General features: G+C 38.8%; 1 protein-coding gene and 1 long non-coding RNA gene across 4 annotated transcripts in view; one reads left to right on the forward strand and one right to left on the reverse strand.

The window, feature by feature from the left end:
* Positions 1-19,646, forward strand: part of LOC132204966 (protein trachealess-like) — a 224,560-nt gene that overhangs the window by 60,078 nt on the left and 144,836 nt on the right. The gene's annotated exons all lie outside the window — the stretch shown is intronic.
* Positions 1,461-19,209, reverse strand: LOC132204970 (uncharacterized). The gene is made up of 5 exons (XR_009442638.1): positions 19,023-19,209; positions 18,307-18,381; positions 18,051-18,146; positions 2,521-2,590; positions 1,461-2,401 (listed from the first exon to the last, which is right to left on the reverse strand). It is a non-coding gene; the product is annotated as an uncharacterized LOC132204970 (long non-coding RNA).

Here is a 19,646-nt window from a genome sequence, read left to right on the forward strand (position 1 = left end):
TGAATCTGCACGCAACCAAGTTTTAATTGTTTGCACGCATGGTAGAGCAAAAGGAAAATTACTGCGTACAAATTCGTATGCACAAGTTGAGTAGAAGTGCAGGGTGAGAGCAAATTCTCTTTCTTTTTCAGTGAAATGCTCTTTTCTGTTCGCTCCTTCATTGACCTGCTTGCCAATTCGCTGCAAAAATGCAAAGCCAGTTTCAGGAAGGAGATTTTTTAGCCTCTCTTCAATTTCTGGGCTAAAAATGGTTTCCTCTTATAATTTTGCTAACAATGTCTGCATAGAAACCACTTTGTGATTACTTCGGTTAAGTTTTTTTTGCAAAGTTTTGAGTATTCTGTTTACTCTGGCATTTTCCTTAAGCAACTGATCATTAACAATTTTGTATTTGTTGAATTCCTCGTCATGCTTAATTATTTTCTCTTTATTCTGAATGACAGCCAAGTTTTTCATGTAGTTTCTCCAGCGCAGAGTGTATGTTTTTTTGAGCTTTTCAAATTCCAATTTTATTTCACATGGAGCGCGTGTTTCTGGTTTTTCAGCAAAAGAAATCCATTCATTTAACTTACATTCTAAAGAGGCACAATCGTCATTAAAGTGTTGACGGATAGGTGTTTCTTCCGCAAATACTAAGGAAGGAAATGTTTTTGCGACTGCTTCTTGCTCGCTTTTTATCAAATCATAAATGTCTTGCCTTGTGACGATCTCGTAGATAGCTGAATAATTAACGGCGCCCAGAGAAGCATATCAAGCGAAGGTTCACAGCCGCTGACGTCCAGTTGCATATTATTCGGAACAGAGGGCATCTGGGGTGACTTCTCTCCTGTCGGAGAGCTCTCGATTAACTTCCGACGACTCTTTTTAGAACCAGGTGCCTGCATTTTTGGGCAAAATATAATTTATTTAGCAACAAAGATTTTTTTTAAATTTTTACTATTTTCTTACAATGTCACAGTAGGTTTAAAGAATTGATTTTTAATTAATTAGAAAGATTGTGAATTCATATTTAAAAGCGCATTAATTATATATTGCAATATTTCCTAAAAACATTTTATTTTAACATTATTTCTTTTTTATAAATAATTTTAATTTGTCATGCAAATAAAAATAATAATTTTACGTATTATATTTTTTAATTTTTACTCTTTCATTTTTTATTTTAAAAGTTAATGTCTTTTATTGCATCAAACATACATTGGATAACCTTAATAATTATTAATTAATATTTGAATTTAAATATTAATTTAGAAATTTATATATTCTTATTTTAATTTTTTTGGTACTGTAATATAATATTTTTTTTTCAATTTTTGTTAATTTATTTTTTAAATGTGCCAAATTGACACCTGCCGACACTGATCGAGAATCGAAAGTCGAGTCCCATCTCGACCGGTGTCATGTTCAACCAGTACCAGAGTCAGAGATTTATTTTATAACACATGGATAATTATATATGGTCTTTATTGAAAACTCAATTGAGTACAACTTTCAACTTACATCTTAGAAGGTTAAAATTAAGATTCACAATTTATTTTATCAGTTTGCGCGACAGGGTTTCCAAAGTTTTTCACTTATTTTTAGAATAGTCATTAATGCTAAGCACTCGGTGGTTGCACTCAGCCAGATGATATTGGGTGCATTTCTCACCGCATAGCAAACACACGCATGAATCACTTTCCTCGAAACACTGTTGGCGCTCGGAACTATTGCTACAGATTTGATTATGAAAGCCGTGCATGGCAAAGCGACAAAACACATGTCTTTTATCAAACAAGGGTTGTTTCCATACATCATTTCTCATTGCCGGCGTGTCATTGAATTTCACATTAAACCTATTTTCATGTTCAGAATTATAGCTCTCAAGGAACTTGACATAATTACCCGTCTCCGGGAGATCGTATTTTTCTTTCAAATCGGTAACAAACAATTTCTCATCGACTAATTTGTACACATAGGTGTTTTTGTTGTATTTTGAAACTCCCATTACTATCTTAAAATATCGAGATTTCACTTTTTCTAGTTCTTCAAAATCTTTTTCACTGAGATGTTGCCAAATAATTTCAATACCGTAAGAGGCCATCGGGTATGGATAATTTAAATATTTTAACTTGATGTTGAACAATTTTAAATATTTAACATTTAACTTGCAACTTCTGGAAGTGCGCTTGAGATTCTCTTTCTCGCATCAGCGTATGATGAATTAAATTTGTTTGCCACAAAAATGCTGGGGAAGGCACCCTCTACTAGCATTTTTCGAGAGCCAGAATCTTGTATCATGTGCATCTCAAAGTGTAAATCACAAACTTGAAGAGAGTTCACAATTTTTACTGCAGGGTAAAAATTTTTAACATATGATGTCCAGAGTTCCCTCTCTTCAGATTTCTTTACATTTTGCAGCCTGGAAAAGTATGAAGATAGTAAATGATAGTGATAGTGAAAGGTAAAACTGCCTCTGAGGTGAATGAAAAGACAATACAAGCAAACTCTGACATGGTGAAATATGCGAGTGATAATCACCTGAAATTGAATCCGAATAAGACTATGGTAATGACAATGCACACCGCTCAAACGAGGAATATAATCCAGCCTGAAATATCGATTGAGGATGAGGAATTGTCTGTGGTGAACAGTAGTCGCCTTCTAGGAGTAACGTTAACAGATACAATGAATTGGAATAAACAGTGCAGCGAAGTGGTTACTAAGTTGCGTAGTATTACGTATTTATTTATCATGTTACGAGAAAAAGTTCTAGAATCGACTTTGGTCCAAGCCTATCATGCATATGCGGCTAGCCGAATTCTACTCGATTGTAATCTGGGGTGGCTCTACACATATGAAAGATGTTTTTCTTGCGCAGAAAAGAGTAATAAGAGCGATGGCTGGCGTTCAATATTGGAGAAGTAATTCGGCACTTGACTCATGTAGACCACTATTTGTGAAATTTGGAGTTCTTACAGTCTATTCATTATATATTTTGGAGTGTGTTAAGTTTGTGCGCAAATTTCCTGAAAAGTTTAAAATGAATCGTGATGTTCCAGGTGTTGTAGTGCGAACTACGCGTGCTACTGCATATGTTGAAACAGATTTATTTGTAAGGCCAAGCTCACTAAATTGTGTGAATGAAAGTCCTGAGATAATGGTAGCACGAGTATATAACAAATTACCCAATGTATTGAAAGAAATAGCTGACTATGGCAACTTTGTTAAAAGTGTCAAATATGTAATGCTGAAGTGTCAATTCTATGATATGAATGAATATTGGAGATGTAAATTTGAATGCTTAAACTTGGAAGATTGAGACTCAGCTGCAGGGTTTTCGGGGGTGGTTTTCCCCTGCAGTATTTGAGGAGGGTTAGTCAAAGGCTTGCCCACCCCCGCCGAATAACTAATGGCGTGCGAGCTCCCTCAATCATTCAATTACTTGATGTTGTATTTAGTTGATTGATAAAACCTAATTATTATTATTATATTGAGTCATCAGCAAAAATTACTAATATAGCAATTATAATAATCAATGGAAGGTCAATCGAGTACGCTCACTCTGTTTATTCAACTCTGTGATATAAATGCTTAGGGAGCACAATATCAGCATCAGCACCCTCTGTTTGGTAAAGGCCAAACTTTTTTGGGACCCTAAAGTGAGCGAGCCGGGGGAGCGGCCTCCGACAGATCCGTCAGGGTGGAAGAGAGAGGGAAGAGGAGAAGCAAGAAAGATCCCCCATAAGCAGCAATGTTAAATTTGTAGTGGAAAAGTAGTGCAAAAGTAGTGTAAATCTTTTTCTGGGAGATATTTGAAAACATGATTGTTGAGTCAATAATTTTTAACAACTAATGGAATTCAAAATAATTAAAAAAATATATATATATTACATGATATGCATTTTACAAACGTTAATTTCTATCAAGCAAAAATGGAAACAGCATTTCGTCCAGGGATTACTGGTTTATTATGAGAAATAGAACACGTTGAAGTGGAATAAGAAGATTCTATAATATATAAATCTGCTGATGAAAGGCGGCTAACGAGCGTCAATAGAAGAGGTGGTGGTGGAAAAAGCAAGGGATAAATATATTTTTTGAGAATCTAAGTTCGAGTTGTACGTGCCGGTCCAGACGTGTGCTATTTCGAGACAAAATCCGCTCATTTGCTTGTCGCGCTTGTTATAATAATTTGCCTGTATCTATTCGATTGGAGTTGAGATTCCCTCAGTTTGTGGGCTTGTTAAAAAAGTTTGTTAGTTTTCACAAGTTCTATACTGAGGAGGAATATGTAAATTACAAAAATAACTTGTAAATATGTTAAATTTCTTTTTTCCCTGCTGTGTGTTTCATTTGACAAAATTGTAAATGGGTGGGTCGCACGGGAGACATTACATGTGATTACATTCCATAATGCAATAAAGAACAATAATAATAATAATAAAGAAACCACTCGAAACGGGAAATAATTAATTAGTACTGCGACTAATCGCTTTGACGTGGAATTACGTTCCGAGACAACGAGATATTTGAGACAAAGCCGGTGTAAAAAAGTTAGAAAAATTCCTGTTGTGATGATAAGCAATTTTAATTGAGGGCGAAGATGAGACATTTTCGATGTGTTTAAAAGGAAGAAAGCGTCGGACGAGGGGGTGGTTCGCTGGTGAAGGCCGCGAGCTCTCTCTTTTTCGTTCCTCTGCAAGTTGCCGAGAAGCAGCCAGCAGTTATTTGTGCGCCGAGCAAAGCAACATCTTCTCGCAGCTCGCTGCGGGTGGAATTTGATTTGCTAGGCAAAGAGCTGCTGATGAGGCTTAAATAGCCGAAACAGCTGTCCAGCACAAAACAATACGGACAGATTGGGGTGGTTTTAAAGAATTTTAATTTTGGGAAATTTTCGCCCTCAATTTAAATTGTTTATTATCACAACAGGAATTTTTCTAACTTTTTTACACCGGCTTTGTCTCAAATATCTCGTTGTCTCGGAACGTAATTCCACGTCAAGGCGATTAGTCGCAGTACTAATTAATGGATAAATATATCTTCCGCTTTCTTTCAAGAACGGGAAAGAAAGGGAACGTGGGTGCAAAAACATAGAAAAACGCGGGGGGTTCGGGTTAATGAAAAAGAATTAGCTCTCCTGCCGAGTAATCCCCTTTTCATCAAACCCCTCGATAGCTGGAATTGGAAGTCGGAAATAGCTGCAGGAATAGCCGATGAAGGGAGAAGCAGTCTGTGAAAGTGGACAGAAGATGATACTCACCTGGATACAACTTTTGGACTTAGAATATTTCGTTATGGTAGGGCTATTATTTAATATTAGGCAGGGCCACGCGCGACTGTATTGTACACAGGGGCGGCAGCGGTGCGAGCGCGAGAGAGTCGCGCATACAACTTTTATACTTGTAATATTTTGGCTGGCTGTGTGTATTTTATTTTAACGCGGGCCGGCAGCGGTGCGAGCGCGAGAGAGAGTGGATCTCGTGAACTATTTCTGTTCGTTGAAATTTTATTTTATCGCTGGTTGATTGTGTGGACTTAGCGCGCGCAGCAGAAGAGAGTGTGTATTTTATTATTACAGCGAGCGAGGCGCGCTTGGTGCCTGCTTGCGACAGAGTGGCGAGCAGCAGCGGGCAGAATCGATTGACTGCGCTAAGGAGAGTAAAATAGGATAGGAGAGGCTTATGGCCCAGCTCAATGTTAAAAGATAGGACTGGGCCCAAGGTCACCCAGAGAGTCCCGCCCCTTCGCCCCTCCTAACTATTTTACTCTCCTTAGACTGCGCCGCGGGTGACTAATTTATTTTTCCTTCTCTCGCTGGCGCGGGAGTCGTGCGGTCGCGAGTTGAACATATAATAGGTGGACTTTGTGCGTCGGCCGCAGCAGAAGAGAGTATGTATTTTATTATTACAGCGAGCGAGACGCGCTTGGTGCGTGCTGGCGAGAGAGTGGCGAGCGATTGAGCAGCAGCAGGCAGAATCGATTGACTGCGCCGCGGGAGAATAATTTATTTTTCCTTCTCTCGCTGGCGCGGCAGTCGTGCGGTCGCGAGTCAAACATAAGGTGGACTTTTGTGCGTCGGACTCTCTTCAATGATAACTCCCAGACAAATTTAAGGCATTATTCTAATATTATCGACACATTATAAACATATTATTTCTTATGGACGAAACTAACATTATTCTCATATTATTACTGTCACGATAATAGGAGAAAATGTGAGTGTAATGTTAGTCCCAATAGTACTATAAGCTCAAAATAATATGTCTTTAAGGTTAGCAGGTATATGACGATAGCGTTACGGACTAATATTAAATTCGTCTTATTCTGCCATTATTCCAGCATTTTTGGCCATTAAACCAGTCACATTATTCTAGTATTATTTTTTTGCTGTGACGTCACTTTACTCTGTGACGTCACTTTACTCTGTGACGTCACTTTGCTTTCTGACGTCACTCATTGGGGTAAAAAGTTTTCATTCATAATAAGCATGTGTTCAAATTATAAATATAAATTTTATTTATCATCCAATAAACGATCGTAGTAAAACATCATCATCACAAGAAAATATAAATTAACGTCAAATATGCATAAAAAAAAAATGATAAAAATAATAACAAGCAATAACTCTGTAATATTAAAAATCTATAAAAACTCGACTTGCAAGCAATTTTGAGGGGAAAACCCAAGATTACAGTATAAATAATATATCAAAATTTGATTTTCCGATATCATTATTATATTTAGAATGATTAATTATTGTAATTAAAAAATTACAGAATAACATTTCTTGTTTAACAAAGTTTGATCTGTTCTTATATCACTTGCGTCGCGCGCTTTTGATGGACGTGCCATAAGACTAACATGAGAGTGTCAGTCAAAAGCACGCTCGGCCAGATATATGTCACAATTTAAGAATTTTCATACTTAGTTTTATAATTTCGTTTAAAATGATTTAAGTTTTTTAAGAAGTATTCAAGCTCAATTATTTTTAAGCGTACAAGGCTCTAAATTTATTTCCAAAATATAATTAAGATTTATTTAGATAAAGTATGGCGCAGTTTGCGTTACATACATAAAAACACGCCCCCTTCTGAACTGTTTAAATGTCTCAAATCGTTACTCCCGCTTTTAACCCCTACATACCGCCCCCGGTGGGGTGGTCCGACCGCTGGAACATGGAAACCCCTCAAGACACCACCCAGGCCCTGTGCAAGTCGAGAAGGCCTCCAAGTCCGTCCACAAGTCCTCCAACAGACCGTTCATGGGGCGCCAGCAATCAAAATGCCGGCGTTCTCGGAAAGATCGCCGCCATCGTCTCAAGGGCCATGAGTGACCTCAACTGGGTCCACCACACTCTTGAGCAGATGGGCATCGAGCTGCCGTCGACCCCGCCGATCAGTGAGCCACAACCAGCATACTGTGAAATGGAGAAAATCGCCCATATGGAGAGAGTGTACCAGAAAAAATTTTGAAGTTATTCCCGTCAAAGAAATCATCTAGCTGGGATGGATTATCTATGGATACGTTGAAAAAGATTTCTGGTTATATAGTGTTCCCTGTGGCATTTATGGTGAATGAGTCGTTTCGCACTGGTAAATTCCCGGAAGTGCTAAAATTAACTGTAATCAAGCCATTGTACAAAAAGAAGGGTGAGAAATCCGATGCTAGTAGTTATCGCCCAATAGCCTTAACATCTTCTGTAGCAAAAGTATTTGAGAAATGTTTCCTAAATAGAATTGAAAGCTATTTCGCTGAAAACAATCTCCTTGCGGACGAGCAGCACGGTTTTCGAAAAGGCAGGAGCACAGTGACTGCACTTTTTAAGTTAGTGTCCGAAATCTACGATTCGTTGGAAAATAGAGAAAAAATCAATGTGATTCTGTATGACTTTTCTAATGCCTTTGGGTGTGTCGTTCCCGAAATACTGCTTGCAAAACTGAAAAAATTTGGAATTGATGATGTATCCCTCCTTTGGTTAAAGTCCTTTCTTACTGATAGAAAACAACTTGTTCAACTTTTTGGTGTGGGTGAAAATGGCGAGCAAAAATTATTTGAGTCAACAATGGAAAATGTTTCGATTGGCGTACCACAAGGAACAGTATTGGGCCCTTTTGGCTATTCCTCCTACGGTAATGATATGCCCTTAAAAATCATTGTCGCCGCTCTTATCTTGTTCGCAGATGATTCATCTTTTATTGTAAAGGCTAGAAACTACAAAGCCTTGAACGAAAAAACTGCTGTGGCTAATGACAAAATGATTGATTTTGCCAGTAATAACCGCTTAAGATTGAACGAAAAGAAAACTCAGGTGCTGCAAATGCATACTGCTCAAACTAGTAAATTGGAACCGCCTGTAATCAGAATTAACGACGCTGAAATTGAAGTGGTAAATCAAGCAAAAATACTTGGTGTAATGCTCTCTGATACAATGAACTGGAGCACCCAATGCGATCAGGTTATAGCGAAACTGAGAAGTACCACGTACCTTTTTGTTAAATTAAGGCAGCGCATTCAAACTAAATTGCTAAGAGATGTATATTTCGCCCATGTTCAAAGTCACTTACTATACTCAATTGTAATTTGGGGTGGGTCGCCTATGTTGGAATAGGTTTTCATTGCTCAAAAGAGAGTTATCCGTGCGATGGCAGGTAAAAGATACTGGAAGGCATTGACACCTGTCGAGTCTTGCCGACCACTTTTTGAAGAATTTCAGATCCTGCCAGCTTTCTCTGTGTACGCCTTTGAATGTGTTAAATTTTACAAAAAGTATCCTGAATTGTTCCTCAAAAATTCTGAAAGCAAGGTGCACCAGAATCGCAGTACTCGAAATAAACCTATAGCGGAGCAAGACTTATTTGTCAAACCAAACAGACTGTTGCTGACTGCGCAGTCCCCTCACATCATGATCCCTAGAATTTTCAATCATCTTCCCGATAGAATCAAAAGCATTGATAGTTATCAAGTGTTTAAGAAGGAATTGGAATTAATATTCTACGACAAAATGTTCTATGACGTGCATGAATATTTTTTGTGTAAAATTGTGTGAACTGTATTTTAAATGTATTTTAAATTTAGTAAGCTGTATTATAGTTATATTGAGATATAGCTGTATTACAGTGACCTATTCCAAAGATTATTTCTGTACATATGTTGATCTATACGGAATAAATATTATCTGAATCTGAATCTGAATCTGAGAACTTTCTCGAGTTCGAACGTGAACAACTCAAGGTTCACCCTATTCTCCGTCATCAGATAAATGTCTTCGAGGTTGACGGCGACCTCTTTGCCGACGCCCCACCGGAGGCCGCGATGGCCCACTGCGTCGGCGCCGACCTCCTCATGACCAAGGGCGTCGCCGTCGAATTCCGTGAACGCTTCGGCTGCCTGCAATACTTAAGAGAGCAAAACAAACAAGTCGGAGAGGTTGCCACGCTGGCGCTTCAGGATAAATACATCTTTTATTTAGTAACCAAACAATTTACCAAAGGAAAAAGACCCACTCTTCAAGACTTCCGCGCCGCTGTTCTGCAGCTTGCCGAACTGTGTGCCACGCTGGGGGTGGCTACCCTGGCCATGCCACGCATTGGCGCCGGCCTCGACAGACTGCCGTGGCACCAAGTCAAGGATATTATCATCGAGGCCTTTAGTGGTTCCAAAACAAGGGTCTTCATTTACATGCAGCCGGATGAGCGTCTCTTGTACTCGACGGTGGCCGCCTCTCCTGCAAGGCCACTGCCGGGTCCACCCGTGGCAACCCCCGAAGTCTGCAGCCCCTCCGTTCAGCCCAGTCCCTCAAAATCTACCACGGCCTCCCTTCCGGACGTGTCTTTCGAAAACTCCATCGTCGACAGCAAGCACTCGAACGCCTCAAGCAACAAACCCAAAAAGTCTGCGACCGAGCGGTTGCTGTCCGACCTCGCCAAACAAACCGACACCACCACGACGTCAACGCAGACAAAGGACAACAGCAACCCCTTCCCCCCCCCCCCCCCCCGGGCGAGGCGGTGCCCTTAAAGCCGCCGCCGCTACAGTCATCCCAGCGAAGGGTTGGCCAGCAGCTGGGCGCAGTACGGAAGCCTGTGTGGAGACTGGGGCACCCTTTCCTTCTGCGCCCGGACCCACCCCACCACTTACCTCAGGTGAGAATAGCCAACAAAATTCTCCTCCAGCGGCCATCAGTGAGGCCAATGGAGAGCAATTTCCTGCTCCTGATGTTAGTGGAAGTTTCAGCTGCCCAACCGACGTTCTCCTTGACGTCACCAATGCCCATGGTCCTGCTGAGGTCGTCCTTGCCACAACCACTGTGCATGCTGCTGATGTTCAAGTTCCTCCTCCTAAACCGCTGACCCGGTTGAATGCTAAGAAGATATCCGCTCCGGGCGCTTCGAAGAAACAGCCGGTAACAAAAAACTCACCCCGTGTGCTTCCTCTCAGAGGTTCACCGGGTCCGCAAATAAAACACCTTCGCACAAAGTGAATCAACGTCGAGTGAGCAATCAATGTAACAAACACAATAGTTTACAACTTTTCCTATTTAACGCACAGGGAATTAATACAACAACAAAATTATCTCTCTTTGAAAATTATATTCTGACATTAGAAAAACAGCCTGCTATTATTGGAATTTGTGAAACTTGGCTGGATGCAGTTGATATAAAAGAGAGAGGGGGAAGCATGGCCGCTGATAGACGTTCGCTGCAGCGGCTGCTGCTATTTCTGTGTTTTTCAGCGGTTCTCCGGCTGCCACCATCCGGACACCATGACCAGAGTCATCGTGAATGGTTCCAGACGGGACACCGGCAATCGGACGGCGCGGACGGCGCCTCTTCTGTCCGGGGGCCGGCTTTTCCTGTCTGGCAATTGCTCGCCCATTACGGTTGCTTTCAAGGACGAACCAGCCGAGCGGCGAGGAGGAAAATCGCGCGCCGGGGCTGCGGCCTTGACGTGCACGAACCTGCAAGATTCCTGCTGCTGCCTCACGGCTTGTTGACAACTCGCTCGCCAACCAGCTGTATCGTCGCCAAACTGTCTGTGGAGGTAGGAAACGGACTAACAATCCTGACTATTTTTCTCGGCACCGGCCTCTATTTGTCTCTTCTACTGCTTACTATGGGCGATATTGAAAGCAATCCTGGCCCTTTGAATGAGGACGATAAAGCTTTCTTTCTGTCAGCTCTCGACGGCCAGCTCAATGAGAAATTGAAATTCACTAATGAAAATATTGGGGCGCTGAAAACAACGATGGATGATTTGGTGGCCAAGGTGGAGGCGGGGGCCGAAAAAGTGAAACATTTGGAATCGGAAAACGCTAAATTGTCTGTCCGAGTCACCCAACTGGAAAATCGCCTGGCCTCGCACGAAGCCGACCTGCGGCGGAAAAACCTGGTGGTTTTCGGCGTGCCTACTGCTACCAACTTGCAGAGCGCCGTCGGCGATCTCCTTTTCAACAAGCTGAAGCTGCCTCACCGTCCGCAGGACGAGCTGCTTGAGGCCACTTTCAGGATCGGCAAAGAGGACGCTGCGAAGCGCCCGGTTATTCTAAAATTTAAAACCGACCAAGCCAAATTTTCAGTAATGAAAAATGTTTCAAATCTGAAAGGAACTGGAATTGTCGTGTCCGATGACCTAACACCAGAGGAACGAAAGGTCAGGCGGAAGCTGGTCGAGGCCCATAAGACTGCTAGAAAGCTCGGAGTCCAGTCAAAATTGCGCCGCGCCGGGGTCTTGAGCTCAATGGGCATGAGATCTCGGCTGCCGAGGTGGCCAAGGACGGCTGGCTCCGCAAGTACGTGCCACAGTTCGACCAGCAGCAGCAGATGGATGGTGAGAGTGAGGGGTCCAGCTCAGATACCAGAGACGGTCGACCCAAGCAGAAGAGGAATAAGAAGAGGAACCGAGCTGCAGCCTTACTCTCACCCAACGAGCAGCCCTCCGAGTCCCAAGCCGGCGGGTCCCAACAGGGTTTTGCCTCAGCCCCTCCCAACAGCAAGTCCAACAGCAAGGACAACAAGGCAAAGCAACCCCCGAGGGGCCAGTCGACGAGGAGCTTGGACAGGCTGCGATCGGCCAACAGCAAGCGAGGGTCGGACTCAGATGTGAACAGCCAAAACTGAAACTAGTAAGTGAAGTTATACACTTTTTTTGTGATAAGAAGAAAAAAGCAGAAAATTATTTAAAAGTTGTTAGTATAAATGCTCAGTCACTCGCGGACTTGGATCATGTGCGTTTGCTCCGAACAAATTTATCTTTGCAAATTGTTGATGTTGTTTGTATATCCGAAACGTGGCTCAAAGAGAAACATAATATTGATAAAAGGTATGAAATCGAAGGATATAAATTAATCAGGCACGATAGGAAAGAAACTCGCGGCGGCGGTGTTGCTTTTTACTTAAAACGTAATTTAAAGTTCAAAGTGGTCTGCGCCTCTTCGGAGAGTAAAAATAATTCGGCAGAGTATTTAATGGTGGAAGTTCAAATTTTGAATGAAAAGATTTTGCTTGTGGCTGTCTATAGAAGGCCATCACCACAAGTTAATTTTGAAGATCTTTTTAATGAAATGCAAAATATTTATTTTCAATACGATAATTGTGTTCTGCTCGGAGATTTCAACTGTAACTTCAAAGTAAATTCAAATCTCCTTAATAACTTAGAGGCACATATTAAACAGCTCGGCATCAAAAGGCTTCCCATTGAAAACACGCACATTTCTTATAACGCAGTCACAACAATTGATGCAATAATGGTTTCTCCAGAAGTTAGTTATGCAGGCTTTGGCAAATTGTTTAATATGCTCTCACACCATCAAATGCTTTATGTTATTATTGAAGGTGAGCTTCCAGAGAGTATGAGTGACTTTAAATACATCCGTGAGTTTGGTAAAATTGATCGCAACTTGTTAAGTACTGAAGCGTTTAAAATAAGTTGGCACGAGGAAGTTGAAAATATTTCACTTGAAGCGAGAGTTGGATCTTTTAATAAAAAAATTTTATCGCTGTTTGATCAAGTAGCACCAAAGAAAAAAATTAAAATAATGAAAAAATTTAAGCCCTCATTCCCATCTGGTGTCAAAGCGTTGATTAAAGACCGGGATAAGGCGAGAAGAAAGGCAGATTCAGATGGCAATATAATTGCATTTAATTTGTTTAAATCACTGAGAAACAAAGTTAAACAAAAAATTTTAAATTTCCAAAAATCAGTGATTTTTGACAGTTTAAATCAAATCTCAGGAACAAAGCATATGTGGAGTAAGGTGCGAGGCTTAGGTTTGGTGAAAGATAAATCCAGAGTTGCCGAGCTTTCTCTAAGTTCTGACGACCTTGTAAATGATTTGACCGTGAAAAGACCCTCTAATATTTTGAACAAAATTGATAAAAATTTCTCAATCCCTCGTAAAATTTCAGGCGATAAATTTTATTTTAACCATGTAACCCCATTGGAAGTGAAATTAGCGCTGAAAAGTATAAAGTCACCCTCTGAAGGTACCGACAATATTTGTAACAAAATGCTGCTCATGATTATTGATGTAATTCTGCCATCTCTCACGTTTATTATCAACTCTGCGCTGCAAACGTCATATTTCCCAGCTATCTGGAAAAAAGCTATTTTGATGCCTCTGCCAAAAGTTCGCAGCCCCGCAAGTAGTTCTGATTTCCGGCCAATTAGCTTGTTATGTGTTGTTTCAAAAGTGTTGGAAAAAATTGTCTTTGATCAAATGATGGAATTTTTATTAAAAAATGAGGTCCTTGATAGGCTTCAATCCGGATTTCGGAAATTGCGCAGCACGACAACGGCTCTGTTAAAAATTGCTGAGGATTTGAGAGTTTCTATGTTTAAAAATGAAGTAACGTTAATGGTTTTTCTTGATTTCTCAAAAGCATTTGATCTGGTTGACCATGGTCTTTTGCTGAGTAAACTAAATCAATTGAATTTTTCTGCACCTGCTTTGCGCTTCTTTGAAAGTTATTTATCAGGCCGTCAGCATGCAATTAAGAACAGTGATGGAAATTTTTCTAAGTGGATGAATATTGAATGTGGCGTGCCCCAGGGTTCAGTTCTTGGGCCGCTCCTTTTTTCTCTGTACACGCACGATTTATCGGCAGTCTTAAAGGATAGGTGCAAGTATCACGTTTATGCGGACGACACTCAGCTTTATCTTAGCTGCCTGTCGAATAATGTAAACGAGTGTGTTAAAATCATGAACGAAGTATTAAGAGATGTCGTGTATTGGTCGGAAGCGAATGGACTGAAACTCAACCCGAGTAAATCGCAAGCTATGTTTGTTTGTTCTGAACGAAATAATTCTAAAATCTCTGCGATGTTAAGTGAAAAATTATATTTAAATGATGTTGAGTTAAATTTTGTGCAAGATGCGAAAAATCTTGGTGTTATGTTTGATAAGAATTTGTCTTGGAACGCGCAAGTGTCTAGAATATCGCAAAAAGTTTACGGTACTTTAAAAAGTATTGAAAAATTCAGAAATGTTACTCCCGAGAAAGTCCGTATAAGACTTGTCAAAAGCTTGATTCTGCCACACTTTGATTATTGTGACATTGTTTACTGTAATTTGACAGCCACGCAAATTAACAAATTGCAAGTACTGCAAAATCATTTGATCAGGTATATTTTTGATGTAAAGATCGGACAAAATTTATCACCCTTGTATAAAAAATGTGAAATTCTGAAAATCGCGGATAGGCATAAATTGAAAATTCTAGTTCAGACACACAAAATCTTGTATAAAAATAGTCCAGAGTACTTGAACGATTACGTTACGACAATGTATGATGTAAATTTGCTCGGGCGCACGAGAGCGCACCGAATGAAATTGCTCGCACCGTTTGTTAGTGTGGAGGTACCGGAAAACTGTTTTCAAGTTCAATGCTATAGGCTTTGGAATGAGTTACCATCAAATCTATGTTTGAATGAAAATGTTAATTTTTTTAAATCGGTACTGAAAAAGCAATATTTTGAGCAATACTAATGTTTTCTCTCTCTCTTAAAATTTTCGTTTTTTGTCATTTATTTGGATGAGTTCATGTATGGGGCATAGTTGCCCTAAATTCGAACCCAATAAACATTTCTTGAACCTAAAATGTCTAAAAATTCCCAATTTCTCTCTTCTCTCATATTTTGGAAGAAAAAAACAGAACCGAGGCGGTGTCGCACTTTTGATTAATGATAGTTGTAAATTCAAAACCAGAGTTTTTAATCTGAAATCAGTTGAATCAGTTGAGCTATTGAGATTTGCTCAGCATCAATTCAAATAGAAAATAATAATATCCAATTAATTTTGATCTATAGACCATCGAATAATATAAATAACAGTTTGACACAATTAAATGAATTTTTTGATAAATTGGAGTCAATATTAGAGCAGAATGTGCAACCAGGAAAAGAAATAATATTATTTGGTGATTTTAATATAGACCTTTTAAAAAATAACTCACAATCACATAAACTTATTGAAATTTTGTCTTCGTACAATTTTAATTTTCTCAATAGTGCCAAACCAACTAGGATTTTCAATGGCTCCATTAGTTTGATTGACCATATTTTCTCTAACTTTGATTGCCAATATACTTCAGACGTTCACAGAGTAGATTTTTCTGACCATGATGGGGTCTCCTGTAATTTTCAAATTTGTTATCAAGCCATTAAAGACCATTGGATTTTTAACCGTAACTTATCAGATGAAAATTGGCAATTATTTTACAGTAGTCTGGAAAATGCTAACTGGAATGATGTATACGAACAAAAAACAATTCATGAAAAAAGTGACACATTCATGACTAAGCTGATAAATATGTATAATTCTGCTTTTCCATTAACTAAAAAAATTATACGAGGCAACAAATCAAGGAAAGTCAACCTGTCTGACCACACTAAACTCCAAAAAATTAAAGTCCGAGAACTAGGTGAACAAATTCGAGTTTTTAATAAATTTATTAACGCTCGTAGCCCAAACCTAAGTTCTTTACAAGCAGAAAAATTAGCCAAGCTTAAATCAGAATATAAATCATCTAAAAATTATTTAGCATTCTGCATCAGGAGTGATGCTCAGAAAGAAAATGCGCGCAAAATACATTCCGCACCTGATAAAGGAAAGGCTGCATGGAACTTGGTAAAAAAACTTACCGGAAAATCTAATCAAAATGACCAAATTTCTGCTCTAGTTGTAAATAACGAAAAAATTACTGATTTACAGTGCATAGCAAGTCTCTTGAATAATAACTTTGTAGAAAACCCCCCCTTTCTTGATGAGAACTCATGTGATGTCGCTTCAAATAGAATTGTCAACAATCCGACAAATAGTTTTTCAATTTCGCTCACCACAGAATGTGAAATCTTGCATGTCATAAACAAACTTAAATCAAAAAGTAGTACAAGCTGGGATGGGATTTCTGTAAAAACACTAAAAAATATTGAAATTGCTCCCCTAATTACAGCTCCACTTTGTCATATAATTAATGAATCGTTCATCAAAGGAATTTTTCCTGATAATTTAAAAATTTCCAAAATAACTCCACTTTTTAAAAAGGGGGAAAAAACAGATCCAAATAATTACAGGCCCATAGCTATAACTTCTTCCATATCTAAGGTTTTTGAAAAAAAATTTCTAAATCGCCTAGAATATTATTTTGAACAAAATAACTTTCTCTCAGAAGCACAACATGGTTTCCGCAAAAAGAAATCCACTCTAACAGCACTCTTTGATATGGTAACTGAGTTATATGATTGTATTGAGAAGCGAGATAAGGTCAATTTAATACTGTACGACTTTTCAAATGCGTTTGGCTGTCTTGTGCCAGACATTTTGTTAAAAAAACTAGAATTGTATGGTTTAGACCCTGCTGCTATATCATGGGTAAGCAGCTTCCTTTTAGATAGAAAACAATATGTGCAATTTAAAACTTTTGATGATAATAATGTTGAAAAACTGATACAATCTGAATTGGCATCCAGCTCAATGGGAGTTCCTCAAGGCACCACTTTCGGCCCTTTTGGCTGGACCACGTATAGTAATGATTTCCCATTATATATTGTTATTGCTTGCCTAATACTTTTTGCTGATGACTCCTCAGTTATTATTAGAGCCAAATCATATTCTGAAGTCAACTTGAAAACAATTAAAGTAAACAACCAAGTAGTTGATTTTGCTTCAATAAATTTCTTAAAACTGAATGCAAAAAAAACTAATATTCTTCAAATTCACACACCCCAAACAAAATCTATTGTACAGCCTGATGTGATTTTATCTAACGAATTAGTAACAGTTTGCAAACAAGGTAAAATACTTGGTGTTACCTTGTCTGATACATTAAGCTGGCTTCCGCAATGTGAAGCAGTGGTGAATAAACTTCGAAGCACTGCATTTATGTTAACTATGTTAAGAGGTCATCTCCCCAGAGAAAGACTTCGAGAGGTCTATTTTGCTTATGTTCAAAGCCATATTTTGTATTCAATTGTCATATGGGGTGGTTCAACTCACATGGACCAGGTGTCATTGGCGCAAAAAAGAGTTGTCCGTTCTATGGCCGGTGTCCAATACTGGAGAGGCCCCGTTAAACTAGATTCTTGTAAACCGCTATTTGAAAAATTTGAAATTTTACCAGCCTACTGCCTTTATTTACTAGAATGCATGAAATTTGTTAAAAAGTATCCAGATAAATTTAAATTAAAAAAGGACATGCCAGATGCCAAAATGTATAATACAAGAAGTGCCACGACACATGAGTGTGATTTATACGTTGGAAGCAGCACCCTAAATATGAGTTGTCAAAACCCTCTTACAATGGTTGCTAAAGTTTTCAATCACTTTCCTGTTTCCATAAAAAATAGCATTCAAAGCGTACAATTTGAAAAACTTGTAAGAAAAGAGTTATCTAATAATTTGTTTTATGACAAGTTCGAATTTTTCGGACATAAATTTAATTAGTAAAATAAGGACTGACGTGTTCTAAGAGCGACATTACCTTGTTCGGTGGTATTATTGTGCTAGTTGATGACTGTATATTTTGTGCTCAAAAGAATGAATAAAAATATCTAATCTAATCTAATCTAATCACCTGATGTTCAAGTGTCAGTCAGATGAGTCAGCCAGTCATCCGGGTCGCTTTATGCGGTTCTCCAACTTTTCCAGCAGTGCTCAGTTTCCAACATTTCTAAAAAATAAGATAGCAAATGTTAGACGCTTAATTTAAATTCAGTTTATTAAAAAAGTTTCAACGAAAATAAAAAATAAAAATTTAATTTCAAGGTTTCTTGCTGGTTATTTTAGTTTGGGGAATGTAGCCAAAATACATATTTCATCAATTTACTTACTTTAAGCAAATGCAGACAAACTTCATTTTTCTTCTTTCGTCAATTAATCCATCGTGAGTGGTGCCAGTGGTGCGTCTGGAATTGAAAATATTTTTAAGTTTTTTATCATAAAAATATAACAAATTTGCAATGATAAACATAAATTCATTTTAATAAAACGATTGTTGCTGAAGAAATTTACTATCAAAAATCTAGTTTAATGGAAAGCAATGAATCGAGTTCTGCGCTTAACAACAAAACTCTTTGAAAAACACTACTTTTGTGCAGGTAGTTCGAATGGACTCTAGTTCGAATTTTAGGGGAAGGGGGTGCAGGTGGCGCTCTTGGTAGCCCACGGTAAGGCAGATAGAGGGCTCTGATGATTCAGGGGATGATTGACAGATTGGCGGTTGGTGGCTGGCGCGGGCCATATACCAGCGCATTGGAAAAGCCCAAAAAAATAGGACACAAATAATATTTATTTATTATTATGCAGTGAATATAATTACTGCTCAATAAATTAAATTTGGGTTTCAGCAAAATGAGCAGACCCACATTTAATTTAAGCAAGCTTTAAATAAATAAAAATGAAAATAAATATGTCAGGTGGCAAAATGCACCCAGTCGCGCGAAGCCATTGAAAGCACAAAATTTAGCATGGAAAATCAGCTTAATGGCCACAATACTTTCTATGGAAAGTGGAAACGTTTTAAGAAATTTGAGAAATTTCATCTCACCTTTTTGTTGCTTGTAAGCAAATTTGGTTATTGCTTTCATCCTCCACATTGTCCTGCCGGCTCCTTCGCTGCTCCTGCTTCTCTCGTTCTCTTCTCTCACAATGCGAAGCAAACCGCGAACACACTCTCGCCTCGCCACTGCAGTTGCAGGCGGATGCAACAGAAGGAATTAGGCTTGGCAACCCTGGGCGAAGGGGTTCATTGTTCGGGATGGTCATAGAAGAAAACACAATTTTTGCTTTTCTCTGGTCAGCTGATATATAAAATTCCTCTCTCTTTACAAAATAACAATGCATCTTGCAGAGGCAGAGTTTCCTGCAGTAAGACTGTCTAATTAAAAATATCGCGCTGTTTTTTTCTAAGCATTTGTTCAGTTACAATTTTGCTTTTTTGATCATATTATAAATAATTCAATAATTATATTTTGTGTTAATTGGTTTTAAAATTTTATTGAAAAATTAAATTATACCTATTTCTCGTGTGCTGACATTCAATTTTGTCTGGTTTAATTTGCCTGTATTAAAATTTTTTATTCTAGAAATTTTCCAACATTTAATTTAACGAGTTCTTGAAGAACAATTTAAAATAAAAATTCAATAAACTTGAATTTTTGCTGGTAATGAG

This window comes from Neocloeon triangulifer, unplaced genomic scaffold (assembly GCF_031216515.1).
Source record: "Neocloeon triangulifer isolate White Clay Creek 2 clone unplaced genomic scaffold, ASM3121651v1 ptg000026l, whole genome shotgun sequence".
Lineage (NCBI taxonomy): Eukaryota > Metazoa > Arthropoda > Insecta > Ephemeroptera > Baetidae > Neocloeon > Neocloeon triangulifer.